The sequence below is a fragment of the Camelus bactrianus genome, chromosome 3 (assembly GCF_048773025.1).
Source record: "Camelus bactrianus isolate YW-2024 breed Bactrian camel chromosome 3, ASM4877302v1, whole genome shotgun sequence".
In the NCBI taxonomy this organism is placed as follows: Eukaryota; Metazoa; Chordata; class Mammalia; order Artiodactyla; family Camelidae; genus Camelus; species Camelus bactrianus.
In genome coordinates this window covers 134,913,944-134,930,045 of record NC_133541.1, presented here as the reverse complement: position 1 = coordinate 134,930,045, position 16,102 = coordinate 134,913,944, and the positions used below count along the sequence as shown (strand labels likewise).

The following is a 16,102-nucleotide window of genomic DNA, read 5'->3' as shown; positions in this document are numbered from 1 at the left end:
AAAGACTTGATCATCTGCTAAATCATCCAAATATCAATGAGACCCAATTTGCCTTCTCTGTAGAATGTAATTTCCCATGATGTCAAAACAGATCCTAAGAAGTGCTGTATCCAAGACTCGTGTTTATCACTAGCTATGATCGTTTTTAAACAAGTAAACAGATTGAGAAAGGTAAGTCCCAACATTTATTCTTATTGAAATAGCATATGTATTCAATTGTCTATACAGAAAATAGGTCCCATGATGGTGTTTAAGAGCTATTTTGTGTATTGCAATATTTATTTTTAAGTGCAGACAAGGAGGGTGGGTATTACTCAGTTGTAGAGCACCTGCTTAGCATGCACAATGTGCTGGCTTCAATCCCCAGTAATTCCCCCCCCCCCAAAAAAAAGTGCTTATTTAAAAATAAGAAAAAAGTTATAAAAAAATGCAGACTAAAAACCACTGCAATGTAGAAGCCAGAACTATAATAAAAAACATGTGTTACTATCAAATACTGACTATATGTCAAACACAGGGACAACCACAAATCACCCCTGACAACCATCACGTGTGGTTCTCAGCAACCCTTCTAAGTAGACATGGATGAGAAGCCCAGCACTGGGGATGAGGAGACGGAGCTCGGAGGAGCCGGGGACGCTGACCGTCCTGCTCCCCGTGACAACACGTCAGCCCAGGACAAGTGCTGACAGAGCTTCAGCGAGGGGACATGCAGCTGCGTGGAAACTTCAGGAGCTGGGAGACCTAGAAAACACGAAAAATTGTTCAGTGAAAAACCAGCTCAAATATATTACACTGTGCCACATTCTTTAAAAAGGGAACATGACTGAGACCTTTTTGATGCCTCCGTGTCCTTTATGCCATCATCAGTTATTTGCCCTCACAGCATGACCAGTGATGATCTGGACCCCTTATGAAGTGCACTCAGATGGCAGAGCTTTTAAAGCTGTTTTATGAAGTTTGTAAGACTCTGTCTATGCCTCACACAGGCGGTCATCCATCAATTCTCACCGGTGTGGACGTACCACCTGAAATCACTCCTTTCTGCTTTTTAAAATCCCTTCATCTAATCCAGACTTTTCAACAGCAAAGAATCAGCTCAACCACAGACAGTGAACAGCTTTTCACCAAATGGACTCGAACAGCCCATTGGACTACCTGGAAGCCCTTTTCTTCTATTAAACCCACTTCTGGGTACTTCATCATTTTCTGATTGGTGGAATTGGCCGCTGACTGGCCTAAACACAGAGCTCCCAGCGTCACATCCAGGGATGGGATAGGACCCTGCTCTTGGGAGAAATCAGTGAGGAAGGCGGACATCCTCCAGTCAGGACTGCACGTGTAGAAGTGCCACAACATGCTCAGAAATTATACCGTCAGCACCCCTGGGCTCCCATGGACTGGTTTCACATTAACCAAACACACGAGACACTGATGCAAGAAAACCAGAAACTTAACTTATTAATGTAACAGAATATGTGAAACTATGAACCAGACTGAAATATCAGAGTTCAACCATGAGAACAGTTTTTCCTCCACGGCCTAACCACGGGCAGGCAGTAACATGGCAAACATGGACAGAAGCAGAGCAGTAAGGATTTCTAGATTAACTCAATGGACTAAATTTCTGTTATACCAACAGATCTACTGCCTGGAAAACAACGCTAATCATGGTGCACTCTTCATGGACAGTGGCCGAGACACGACTGTGAGCAACTGTGTGAATCTCCTTTCTCTGTCCTTTCTGGGCTTACTGATGCACAGATGTACAGAGATCCAGGTATGCAGATACCTCTAAACACCCAAAGCCCATCCCTGGGAGCCTCAAAACCAGACAGCCAGAGTTTAAATACCAGCTCTGCCACTTACTAGCTCTGTGACCTTGGCCAACTTACCCTCTGTGTGCCTCAGTTTCCACACTGTAAACCTGGGATAAAAATCAAACATTCCTTACTCCATTGTTGAGAAGATTGAAGGATTCATTTCTGTAAAACTCTCAGAAAAGAATGTAGCACATTATTGGTGCTCAACAAATGTCAACTTAATATTAAAGTGATTTACAAGTCTCCTTTCTAATCATCTTCTGTGTTTCCTGGCTAGACTAAGTCCCAAAGAAAATCCTTATTTCTCCTTTTATAAACTCTTGGGGAGCACCCTTCTGTTCCATACCACCACCTGTTTAAACTGAGGGAGGGGACGCCTCCTCCCCACTCCTCTTGGCCACGGAGAGTGCTTCTCCACACCACAGACCCATGGCTCAAAGCTAGCCCTCGTCACACTAACAGGGTGAGGTGTGATTCCGGAGAGACAAGCAGGGTATGTGAAACCGTTCCTTTCCTTCCAGTGCTGGCCACACTTGGGAAGCACCCGGGATGCTCAGCTCCATGGCAGGACAGCCCTGTGCATGATGGGGCAGGTCGTCTCAAGGGAAGGCTCGCTGTGGCCCAGAGTTACCTGGGACAGGGTGAGTCTCTACTTCTGGGACACAGTATAATGACACGCATTTTCCCACAGCCCTGAAGTTCATGGAGTACGTGGCTTCATCAGTAAAAAAGAAGACATATATCGCCTGCTTACTCTTTTCTGTCATCTCTCAGTTGGCTGCTGGAGACAACATGTGTATAAGTATTGGATCCCATTAAGCCCCAACATATTTGAAGTAACAAAAAATTCTGTGGCTTAACGTTGGTTCAGGGCGACTGTGTAACACTTCTGACTTTGCTGATGCTAAATTATGGGTATAGGAACTATGGAACCTCCTCAAATATCTTTCATCATAAAACCAGCTTTCCTTATTTTCCTGTTTCTTAGTAATTGCCAAAGACTATCAAATGATGGCTTCTCACAAAACAGTAGCTAAAGATTACGAGCCCTCTTGACATACCCACTGTGGTAAACAGTTTACATAATTACTAATTCTCACAATTCTACAAAGCAGATATGAACATCCCCATCTCACAGACGAGGGAAATCTCAGAACGAACTGACTTAGGCTCACGTGGCTCAGTGGCAGCGCGTGCACGCAAAGCCAAGTCAAAAAACTACACCCCTTCATATATGTACCAAATCTCCTACCACCAATTAACACACAGCGGCGGGGTCAATACTCAGGGAACCCAGTACACTTTTCAGCTTTAAGGTGCTCCAGAGGCCACTTCTAGCTGTTTTATAAATTCCCGGCTCACTGGTTTCTAGCACTGGAAGAAAAGTCCGAATTTGCCATTGTTTGCACAGCAAGTCTGAGATGTTCACAGCGAGATGACAGAATAAAACTAAGATATAAGGAGAATAATTTTTCCAGGTAGACAGACATAATGGAGACTGTGCTATTCTGAAGCATTAAGCAAAGAAATCAAAATAAAATAACGTTGTTTAAGCTTTCTTTAACAAACAGGAAAATTAAGAAGGTAAGAAGGTGCAACAGAGCCACCTATGGCTAAAAAGACCTTCCAGGTTACCGGGAAACATGCAACACAAAATTGCCTGTAGGATCAGAAACGAGAATCAGATAACTAAAAGCTTCTGTAGCACATACTGCACTTTGTTTTGGGGTAAGGGAAGGGTATTCAGTATTTAATCTGATATTGCTAATACTCCTGAATATAAACAAAAGACATAGGCTTATGGAAACTCATCTTAGAGGAGGAAAGAAACCAGTCCAGCCTCTTCAGTTTACAGAAGGGGAGACTGAGACCTGGGATCTGTCCTCCTGGCAATCGGCAGCAAAGCTCTCCTAGGCCTCATGTCTTGCACTGTAGCAAAAACCAACAGATCTTTACTAGGCCTATAATCATAAAATAACGTCTGCATTTTTCCAACAGTAGGCAATCTAAGTATCTTGCAAAATACTTCTCAAAGAGCCAGGAAATCGTAAAAGTTTGTTGAAATACAAAAACATTTATTTACATATTAAAACAGCATGAGATTTATTCTATTAAAAAAGTTACATGTCAAATCAATGTTTTGATATTTTAAACCTGTTAAAAGTGCAGGAAAAAAATGAAAATTTTCTTTAATCACAAAAGACAGAAGATTATTCCCTGAAAATGATAAATGTGGATTTTTCTAAACTTAATGGATCTGGTCAGAATCCACGAATTTAAATATCTGAGTGGATGTTACACGGCAACATGAATTCTGAGTTGTAACAATACATATTCTGTGTAAATAATCTTCAAGGTCGTCTGCTTAAGGCAATTTAACTAGTCCCTGTCTCAATAGAATGATAAAGATTTCATTAAAACTTCATAGTGCACTAAAAAAAATAAATGAATCCTTGTTACTTTAAGCCATATTCATATATATCATATATATACATATTGAATATGCATCAGAAATAAGCCACCCCCTTTAGTATTCAGAGTTGATCCTTCTAAAATACCTGTCATTGTGACAGCAAATTTTTATTAAGCACCCCTTGGGTGCTTTGTGTACAAGGCGTCTAACTCTCACATTTAGACAAGGAAAACGATATTACTCAAATTTCACAAATGAGGAAATGTACTTAAGCCATAAAAACAACTTACCTATTCATCATCAGGAAAGAAAGAGTAATGATTTTACTTACAATATTCACTGACAATCTTTTCTTCCATACTAAGACTACATAAAACCAATTCAGTCTTTCTAAGTATTTCTGTCAATAAGGGCCACTAGAGAAAAGCAAGTAACATCACTAGCAATGATTGGACTTTCAAAGCCCACTTCTCTTTCGCACTATAATTATTTTTAATGTTTTGTTTTTAGTGTTCACAGAGCACTAAAATTAAAAAAAAACTAACTTTTAAGTCATTACCTGAGAATAAAACTTTTGTAAAAATGTACAATTTTAATTTATGCCACTCTGTCTCACATTCTCACTGGTGTCTCTCCTTTGAAGTCCTCATCAGGCTGAGATCACTAAAATTGGCCATTTATGGAGTCACAGGATTTCGGGAAAACACTCAACGGGAGGCTGATTACAGGAGCAATTAAAAATGCATCCTGTGCAGCCAGGGTTCCAGCACTGAACTAGCCACTGTCAGCTGTGTGTAATTTGGGACAAGCTGCTCCATCTCTCAATCCCTCAGCTGCAAAAAATGAGACACTGATACCTACCCTCAAACACCTGCTATGAAGTAAAACATGAGGAAAGCATTTTAGCCTTAGGCAGGTGTCCACTCAGAGCGAGGTTGGTCATTATGATGATAAGGATGGTTGTTAATAAATTAAGCTAGACCAGAAAGTAGAAATCACCATAAAGGAGAAACATTTAAATCAATGAGCATTTTCTTTTGGATGGATTGCAGAATATTTTATTGATTTTTTTAATAAACCAAGATTTGTCCATTAATAATAGATTTACAGGTTCATGGACAAGTCTCCAGAAAAAGAATTAGAGGCCTCTAACTTCTGAATACTAAGAAAGTAAAGTTTAGAAAGAATTATGGGGGAGATTATACCTCATTTGGGAGAGTATGTGCTTAGCATGTATGCGGCCCTAAGTTCAGTCCCCAGTAACTCCATTTAAAAACTTTTTTTTTTAAGAAATGGAGAATTAAAGCAAAAAGATGGAGGAATACAGAATTTTTTTAGAGACTCAACTCAGACTTCTGATGGGGAATAAAACATCCATTTCTCAGAGGAAATCTTGAAAACTATGTAAACTGGATCTGAGATGTCTAGTCTTTTAACATTATTCAAGAATTCATATTACCAAGTCTTAAAACTACCTGATAACCCACAGTGGTGATAGTGATCATAACAGCTGCCAACACGGATCGAGCTCCGGCTAGGAATGCTCTGTTCTGACATCTCTGCTCCTGAGGCCTCACCAGGCTGAGAGCACTAACTTCGGACATTCATGAGCATCTCGTGTAAGTCCTCAATTTGTGCTTCTCACTCCCCCCTCACCAGGCCCTCTGAGGGAAGCACTGTTATCATCTTCCCCACCCGCAGTTAAGGCCACTAAGGCACAGAGACTAAACCCGATCCAGGTCAGACTGGCATTAAAGGACGTGTGTATTTCTGCTGTTTTAATTTTTACAAAGGAATCTGAGATATCAATTTAAGGGAGACTGTTAAATAATAAAAGTCTGTCTGGTCTCCACTTCAAAGAGCAGATACTATAAATTCCTGATGTAGGATGAGGCTGCCGCCACAAACTGACTCAGCTTGAAATTAATATCCAAGATGAAGCAGCGAATACAAGTAAATATTCACGATTGTCAACTCCGCTCTCGGGTCTGGGCCCTTCACTGCCTGAACGGCAGTGAAATCCCCACCCAGGTCAGGGAGGGAAGCGCGGCTCTTCCAGGTCACACCCAGGCTTCAAGGGCTGTTTCCCCTCACAGACTGTCATCAACGATTAAAAAGCTCTCAAGATTTTTACACCATGCAAAACTGAAAGATATTTCTGCAGATGGAGCACTTTCTCAGGCTTAAACCTTTTTTGCCTACACTCAGCAAGGGGGAGAAAAGAAACATGACTCTGCAAAGTGTCTGAGCCTCACCACTCACAGGAGTAGAACTGCCTCAGCACAAGATGACAGTTCACATTGCAGGGTGAGAACAAAATAAAGCCACCCCAACCACAGGCACTCCCAGAGACAGCACTCAGCAGTCTTCTGCACACTCATGGTTGTGCAGCCCTCACCACGATCTATTTCCAGAACACTCCATTATCCCAGAAGAAACCCCCTGTCACTATCAGTCATTCCCTAATCCCCCTCCACCCAGCCCCTTGCAACCATCACCTGCTCTCTGCCTCTGCATTTGCTTATTCTGCGCATTTCAGATCACTGAAGTCAACAATATGTGGCCGTTTATGTCTGGTTCCTTTCACTTAACGTGCTATTATCAAGGCTTTTCCATGTTGAAGAGGTATCAGCATCTCTCTCTTTTTTTTTTTTGAAAACGTTAAAGTTTATTAGAAGGTGGTAAGTACTATCAAAAAGACTAGAGTGGAGCATAAGGGGTGGGGATTCAAAGGGAAAAGGGTGGGTTGAGCAGTCAGGGTGGACTTCCCAGGACAGGTGGCCTTTTTCATCTTCCCCTTTATTTTTTTTTCCTTTTTATTCACCCTTACGTATGAATAATGTTCCCCTACATGAAGATACTACATTCAGTTCATCCATTCAGCAGCTATATATGGACGACATCCAGAAGAATGAGTGTAAGATGTGACTAGCAGGGGTGGCATTTAAGCAAAGGGCAAGATGTGCTTTAAAAAAAAAAGCCAACAAACAGAGGCACAAGGAAATTCAGTCCGTTTCTGAGCAAAGTGCATGCTTGCTTCGGCAGGACTACCGTGCAGGGCTGGGGAGGATATTGGCAGGAATCACGGGGAGGGAGTCACCTAAGAAGACTCCCCACCGATATCAGCTCAGCCAATTCTCCTCCCTCATGTTTCTAGGTTTCTCTTATTTCATGTAATAGCACTTTAACTACACATCTGATCATGTGCATCAGACCACCTTACCTCGAAGCCACAGAAAATCATTCACTGACCAGAGCAGCTCCAGGACAAAACTGTGATGGACCAGGGAGTCCTACAGCATCCAGCCTGCAGGCACAAACCCCACATGTGCCTTGGTGATGTCCAGAAAATAAAATGCATGGAAATATCTCACTGCTGGTTCACAACATCTGCCCCCAAATTGCCCCAAAATCATGCTGGCAAAGCACTACTCAACCCTCTCACTACAAAAAAAAAAAAAAAAAAAGCTAAGAAGGCAAATTTAGGATCTGCCATTGAAAACCAGCAACCATCAATGCCAGTATCTGAGCTGGAATGCTCCTGACTTCGAAAACCACTGCGCACTTATTTTTCAAACGGGAAAGCATATATGTATTCCACGTAGATGTTATTACAGTAGGTTTTTTGTTTTCGAAATTTCCAGTTCAACATTAGCACAAGAAAGATTATGTTTCAGCTTTTAAAAAACTCAATTATCTTCCACTTTCTTAATTTTGAACCTATTATTATTTTAAAAATGGAGCTATGCTTCATATTATAAACCAAGTGTTTGGCTTCTGCAAACAAAACTTTCATGACCTCACTATTTCAGAGCAAACTTTAATGATGTTTTGAGAGGTGGGGCCTGGGGAGCTAACAGCCCTTTAAATACTGACAAGGATGTGCTATTAAGTAATGCAAAGGCTCTAAGTCCACATTAACTAGGAAACCAAAGAAACTACACCAAAGCCTTACTTTATCATTTTTAAATATTCCTATTTTTTGAATATTAAATTTCTTAAAAGATATGATTTTTTTGAGAAAGACAACAGCTGTATTAAATTTCCTCTCACCAAGAAAGCAATCTTTATCAAGAGTAAAAACCCCTATGGAAATTCAAAAGATAGGACGTTTCTAGCTAAGTGAACATGCAGATCTGAACACAAACATAAATCCTATCAGATCTCACTCGGACGAGCTCAACAAAGTCCTGGGCTACCCTGGAACTTAGCTCTTCTCTTCCAAATTTGGCTGAGCTAAGATCATCACACAAGGCAGGGAAGAAGAGAAGAGGAAAGTCCACCTGGCGGCCTCCATCTGTTTTCTTCAAGCCAAAAGGCGCCGCAAGGGCGGCCCAGCTAACAAGCCCTCCCCATAAGGAAATCCGGCATCCACACGGCCCCTGCCGTCCCCAAGCAGCCCCAACGACCCTCTCCCACTTGTGGCCTCCCAGCCTGTGAATGGTCTTCTAATGTCACTCCCCAGTTGGTGGCAACCCCCCCCTTCCCCGCTACACACACACACACACACACACACACACACACGTGGAGCCAAGGCAGCCTTCCCAAAGCATAAATTTGATTACATCACCCCACTTCAAACCCTTCAGAGGCTCCCTGGTAGAGTTCTAGCCCCACCCCCGAACCTGCTCGCCCATCCTCACCTCAGTACCCAGGTCCCCAGTGACCTCAGGGGCCCCCTGATCTGCTCCTACTTCCCACTTGCCTCCAGGCTCATTTTGACTGTTTCTCAAGGAAGCCTTCCATCCCTCCAACCTCCGCAATTTGTTCCTCTGTTCCTAGAACATTCTAGGCTAAGTCAACCTCTGACACTGCTAAGCTCCCAAGGAATATTTTGCTTACTAATGTGGGTCCAACCTCTCTCCCCTAGACACTCAGAAGTGTGCATGTTATGAATAAATGAATGATGGGGTGGGTCTCAAAGGGACAGCAAGACCTGCTCTCGTCCGCCCCGACCTTTCTTACTGTAGAATATCAGAAGCAAATCCAGAAGTACCTTTCCTGAGGGTCACTTCCTGCTGACACCCTTCACTGCCTCCTCTGTCAGTTCTAGTAAAACCCAAGCTCTTCGAAAGCCCTCCACCCCAGGCCCTCACCAGTGTCCTCCCCAGCAGGGGCACCCACAACCCTGGACCACACACGGCACTCTCCCCGAGTCCCCACCGCACAAGCCTCCAGGCCTCTACCCGGGCTGCTCTGCCACATGAGCCACAGTCTTCATGCTTTCTACTGGCTGACCCTTACTCTGTCTTCACAAATGAATGTAGAGCCCATTTCTTCCAGGAAGCCCTCTCTGATAATATCCTTTAGGTCTTGGCAGGGCTCCCTCTATAGCAGCACTGCATGGGGACCAACTGGGTGTTTGCTTGCTCCTTTGGGACCACGACCTATTGGGGGCCACTTGGGAAGGAGTGAGATATTACAAGAGGGGTGGGAGAAGCAAAAAGCAAAAATAACACCTGAAGTCCCAAATTCAAGGATTCTTTCTCAGAAAAAGAAAAAAATATTTCACATGTGTGCAATTTGGCTACTATTTTTGTGGCTTGCGGAAAGCAAGGACTTGGTGTTCTAGTCCAAAACCCAGGTTACATGCAAAGAAATGTATATATTCATATCCAAAGGAAACCAGAGCTGCTCAACAACAGTTTGCAGTCAGAATTGAAAGGAATTTTGATAAAGGCAATCTCTCTCTCTCTCTCTTCTTTCTTTTCTGGCATCATATAATTTTAGAAGTTTTTGCGTGACTAAGAGATGGCTACAGCCCGTGATTCTGCACTGGAGAGTTTGGGCTGAGGAAGCCCAGATTACATTCACTGTGTAAATGCAATCACACCAACAAACTGACAAGCGCCCTTGTGGAGGAGCTGATGTTCCAAAGCAGGCAAACTTATGCAGTAAGAAAACTCTAAATAAGAAGTAAGAAATTCAATGTTCTGTACTCAATTTCATTAGCTATATGGGCCATTACCTGATAGTATATCTTGTCTAATGAAACCCAAAAATAAATTGTGAACGTTGATTTTCTTCATCTGACTGTTTTATGCTAAATTTGGATATCAAACCCACAATCCATACGGACAGCTCAGGCCTATGCTGCAGCACAGCTACATCCCGTAGAAGAAAGTCTATCAAGGGAGAATTGGAAAGTTTCCCTTCAGAAGCTGCTAAGTCTGGTTTTGCACCTGTACATCATTTGCAACCACTTCATCGTCAAAGGAGTAAGACCTTACATCTGTGGGGCGTAAAACACTGCGGTGCTTCAGAACAATCAAAGAACACAGAGCTTTGTGAATCAGTCCTGAGGCATTTAAATCGTACTTTTTCTGAAAGGCCCCAAAACTGACCCACTTCACAATTTCACGTACAACAGTGAGGTACCGGAATTAGTAGAGAAAACACGCCCTTGAAGTCTGACAAGACCCTGCTTGAATCCTGTTACAGCATTTACTACCCTCTAAATGGACCAATAACTTAACCCCTCTGAGAAGGCTTGCCAATCCGCAAAAGGGGGCTGCCACCGCCCACCTGGGAGGCATGGATGTGAATGCAACACGCAAGTAGGGCGGCCGACTGGTACCTGACACGGGGCCTGGCTAGTTTCCCTCCACTGCCCTTGTCCCCCTTTAAACTTGTGCTGTTTACCCGGTACCAAATGCCCGGAATAGACTGCCCGAATATTCTGTGTATCCCTGGATACATGCCTTACCCTTAGGAGGCCAGAAAAACAACTGCCTCCTCCCCAGTCACTATCAATGTTCTTAAGAGTCTGGATTTTTTTAACCTCTATTTTGCAGGGAGACTATTCCAGAATTTTTCAAGCACCATTCTCCAGGTTGGCTCCTCTCCCAGCGCCCATCCCTTCTCACCTCAGATCCTCTGTCTGCCTTCTGTTCATTGGAAAGCGAGTCAGGAAGAGCGGGGACTCCCTAGGCCTTCTTCCCTCCCTGATATGTTAGTGTGACTACCTTCAACCCACGCCCCAATCCAACTCCAGCTTCTGAGGAGTCTACCCTCCCGGACCCTGCAGACTCTGCAACTTCCCAAGACACACACGTGGCCACGACCCTCCATTCAGATTTCTTCCTGGCTGGCCCTGCCCACCCCCCGGCCCCTTAAGGATAAATGACATTGCCCTGAAAATCCCAAACGCCGCTGACTGACACACGAAAGCTGCATGGTCTGGGCCTTCCTCCAACCCAGGCACAGCCCTGCCCCCCCTCAGCCTCAGTCTGCAGCTCTCAAGATGATCTAATTCACATGCGCGGCTGTGAACACCAGCTAAGAATGACGACTCCCAACGTGTATCTCTAGTCCGGCTCCTTCAACTCAGCCCCAGGCTCATTGACCCGAGTGCCTCTATGAAGTCCAAACTTGGACGAAAAATCGCATCTTAAAAATGCCTCATGTCCAAGATTTACTCTGGAATTCAATTTATGGAAGGTACCTCCCATGCTCCCCATTTTAGTAACAGACCCAGCACTCACCTAGGTGTTTGAGGTCACATTCAATTTCCCCTGTTCCCTCCCTCCAGCCCTGGCCTGGAATATTAGTCCTGTCATTTCCGTCGCTAAGCCCATCTCAAGACTGGTTCTGCAGGGACGACGGCCGGATCCCCACAAGCTCACAGCAAGGTGCACTGAGTCACAGTCCTCCGAAGGGTGCTCCCTGGAGGGGGAGGCATCTCCTGCCACCGGTCACCACAGAAGGCACTGGATTCTCACAAAGGAGGCCCTGGAGAAGGGACTCAAAGTTCTCCCGTGATCTGAGCTTTGAAGGTCCCGAGGTCTGTTGGAGCTCCTATTAGCAGACACACTTGCCACTGAGCAGATGAGGATGGAGAAGCCCAAGCAAGGCTGTCTTCACTCCGACCCCTGGGCGCTCGTGAGCCACGGGAAAGACCTGTGTCCAGGGCACAGCCCACCAATCACAGATCCCAGCCTGCATTTGCCAACCCGGACAGCCTAGACTCCTTCTACTTACGAGACTTACTTCTGTTCTGTTCCCCCCGAGAATGTGATGGACTCTTTCAGAATGTCTGGCCTGTATCAAGCGAGACCAAGTCAGTGAAGGATGAAGTGTCCACATTTGGACTAGAGCATGAAAGGAGAAACAAGGCCTCATGATCAGCATGATGGTGGTGGCCAAACCCTTCCCCTGGGTGAGATGAACAAGGGTAGGGGTGAGAATCCAAGGTCTTAGATTGGCCAAAACATCTTCCTTCATGGCTGACTTGGGGTTGGAGACTCACTACCGCAAACTAACGACACGGCCGTCAGTGGGGGACGTCAGCTGCAACAAACATGGAGTCAGCTCTTTAATGCCAACATGGGTTAAAAGTAAAGGCAGGTGCAGGGAGGCCTGCACGGCTGCTGAGGCAAACCACAGACCCGGCTCTGAATGCCCACTGGCTGGAGCAGAGAGGAAGCTACGGTCCCTTTAATAGTCCCTGTGTCCACCAGATCCATGTGAGCCAGCTACTTAGAAGAAGGCCATGTTGTCCTGGTACTAAGAAAAACCAGCCTAGTAAAGGGAACAAAAGAGTGGCATGGATTTTAGACCCACTTCTGCCCCTTTATGAAGGAAAAATAAAGTAAATGGCACGGGGAAGTTGAATGCAAAAAAAAAAAAAATAACCAAACGGTGACTGATTCCTCCAACAATGTCCCCTGCAGCTGCTCACCCCCGAGCCTGCCGCTTCCTCACCAGTGACTGCCGGTCAGGAAGCGCCGTCACGCACGTCACACAGAGACAGCCAGGAACCGCGTGCTGAGCACGTTTGTGTAAAAGCAGGAATCGAGCAAGATGCTGCAGACTTTGACTTGACAAGATTAAATACTCCATGAAAAGAATCCCTCAACAGCCGCCTAAATCAATTCGCATCTCACTTCTTCAAAACAATCAAACTAATTGAATAAGGGTGCATTTGTCACCAAATATAAGTAGGACCAAACAGGTTCCTCAAAGCAAAGATTTTCACAGGTATCAAACACCAGTGGGTGATGTGCTAACAAAGCAATATTCCAAAAAATTAGAAAATAACAAGATGACTAGGATAATGCATGGATCAAGGCAGCTGAAATGTTTCTGCTCCTTAAAGCAATGGAGACAGCACGGAGGGCGATCTAGCTATTTCCAATGCAGGATATGCACAGCCACCTTTTCAGACGCAACTGCACGGTACAAGAGAAAAAGGAATAAAGAAAAAGGAAAAGAGGAACAAGCGAAAATTAGAAACACACAAGAACAAGAATGACTTTGACAGCAAGTACAAGAATTTACGTGAGTCTGTGAGGCCAGGAACGAGGGGATGGTGAGACCCACCCTCACCTCCTGCTCCAGGGAAGGCAGGGGCCTGAGGGGAGCGACGCTGCTTGGGGATCCCAACGTCGTCAGTGCCCCTAACCAAAACTCCACATACATGCATCTAGGCAGCTTTTAAGCCACAAAATGTGGTCGCATTACAGGCTGGAAAGTTTTACTCACTCCCAACGAGAGTAGCAGGAGAGAATTAGTCTCTGCTCCTGCACCAAAGCATTGTTTTAAAAATTAATGACTGTGGAATAGTAAAAGCAACAATGGAGTAAAAGTGACTGGAGGAGAACGTGCTTGACCCGAGCTCACTGGCCGCGTTATCTCACTGACGTTCAGATGCTGGCTAAGCCCTTATGGTACCAAAACAGACAGATCCACCAGGAGGGAGTTTAATTGGCTGCTGTATTTTGATGCCGAGAGCCATGCCTGGTACACGAGGTTCTGGGTAAACAATGGTGACAGTGTCAACACTATGGGCTAAGCACACATCCAGCTACTCCGCCAAATCCCAAGGGCAGAGTTCAAAAGGCAAAAACAAGCTTGCATTCTCTGGTGGGTCTGGAGACTCAGAACCAAACAGTTGCTGAGCAAAAATGTCACCAGTGCCTCCTATGACAAAGAGGAGGCACTAGCCATGGGGCTTGGGCAGGACTCCAGGCTTCCACTGCTCACCCACCAGTCTGTCCAGGGAGAGAACATGGTCCCTGCTTACGTTGCACTGATGCAGCTACCTTGACTAAAGCCTGGGGGCTCAGCAGGAGGTGACATTTGAGGTGAACGGAGCCAGCCTCGGTGTAGCCCTATGATGGCAGCTGTGCCCATAGCAGTGCCCAAGCACCTAAACCTGCCACCTCATCCCCAAGGAGCAGAAGGGGGTGTGGGCGTGTAGATCACAGGGCCCTGCGAGGACAAATACAGATCATGGCCACTACATGTCTCACCCCTTACTAAAGTCATAGAGGTATGTCCGGGAGGAACAGAAAATTCATCCAGAGCCCGCCAGGCACCACACGCAAGTGGGACTCGGGCCCCGTGTGCCTCTCACTCACAGGGCTGGTCTGGACTTTCTTTTTATCAATTCTCTGGCATTTTCTCCTCCAACTTACCAACAACCAGAAAGTAGGATTTGATCTTAGGTAAGTTCATGAATCACAGAGCACTGCCTCCACAGCGGGCCCGGCAGCACGTGCCAGGTCCTCCGACCGTCACCTGTGGTACCGCCATGAGTGCCCTCCAGACTCAAGGCCCGAGGCCGTTGGCCGTGGGGGCACAGCTTCCCTCAATCTCCCCAGCAAAGGGGAACGACTTCTGGGCAAAGGCATCTCACCTCTTCTGACCGAGGGAAAGCATGATAGATACACGGGGAAACAGAGCAGAAGGTGGGGGGTAGTAAGCCCAGGAGAGCTCGTCTGCACTTCCAAGGCAAAATTGGGGCCGTTGACTTAATCACAGGGACAAAGTGAGGATGAATCTTTCCCTGCTTTGTCTCATACTCCGTGATACGCCTTTCCCTGCATAAGGAGTTCATCCGGAATTCCCTGGAGGTGTTTCTGATGTCCTAACTTGGCATGATGGCTGTCGGGGAGGAAGAGAGGGCCTGAACCCAGCAGGTGCTGGGCCTGGGAGGCAGGAGACACCGGCTCCAGACCCAGCACAACCAGTGACTCGTTCGGCCTTTCGGGATTCAGCATCTCATCTATAAGCAAAGGGATGAGAATGTCCCAGGACAGGCTGCCTAACAAAATTGAAATGAGAGCCATTTAAAGAAAGCTTCAGTTGCCACATTTAAAACGGTAAACAAAGAACCAATCAAACAAACAAAAAACAGATACTAGAAACTGATTTTAAAAACAGATCTTACTTAATCTGCTGTATGTAAAATAGTATCATTTTGACATGTAATCAATATATGAAAGTAACAAGATAGTTTACATACTTTTTACTAGACAAGTCTCAGCGTCTGATGTGCATTTGACCTACAGCACATCTCAGCTCAGACCAGCCTCTTCCCCAGCGCTCATAGCATCAGTGGCTGTGGCTACTCTATTGGACAGCAACTCCAGGGGTCCCACCAGGGGTCCTGGCTGAAAAGCTGGAGGAAGTCTCCACACTGACCCTAAAAGGATCTCTCTGAAACAAAGGCAGATTCACTTTTAAATGTCTGTAAACCGTCGGGCTGCACCTCCCTCCGCCCTTGGGTACAAGACAGCCCTCTTCCTTGCTGATCCCTTCCTGGATGTAGGGAAGGAACCCGGCACACAGCCAGGGTGGCCGGGCCTCCAGGTAGACTTACCTGCTGTCTGTGTCCAGTCCCATGAAGTCCTCCTTCTCAAACAAGGTGCAGAGGAGGGGGATCCTTTCCCCAGACTTGTTGGGGTCCCATCCAGCCACTTGGACTTGAGCAAGATGAAGAGTGACTCAGTGAAGTCCTTGATCCTCTTCTCCACCACCCTGCAGTCCTCGTAGTTTGAAGTCCACGTCGGTGCGCAGCTGCTCGGCTACCTCCCCATGCAGCACAAAGACAAAGAGCTGAGAGTCATTAAGCGAGGTGCCA

General features: G+C 45.5%; 1 long non-coding RNA gene across 4 annotated transcripts in view; it reads right to left on the bottom strand.

Annotated features, from left to right (window-relative positions):
* Positions 1–15,675, bottom strand: part of LOC141577151 (uncharacterized) — a 55,706-nt gene extending 40,031 nt beyond the window's left edge. For 3 of the 4 annotated variants that reach the window (XR_012505789.1, XR_012505786.1, XR_012505790.1), the window contains exon 1: positions 15,485–15,675. This is a non-coding gene — a long non-coding RNA (uncharacterized LOC141577151). Of the gene's footprint in view, positions 1–9,422; positions 9,523–15,484 lie in introns of those variants that run through there. The other variant, XR_012505787.1, reaches the window with a different exon arrangement.
* Positions 15,676–16,102: the final 427 nt, after the last annotated feature.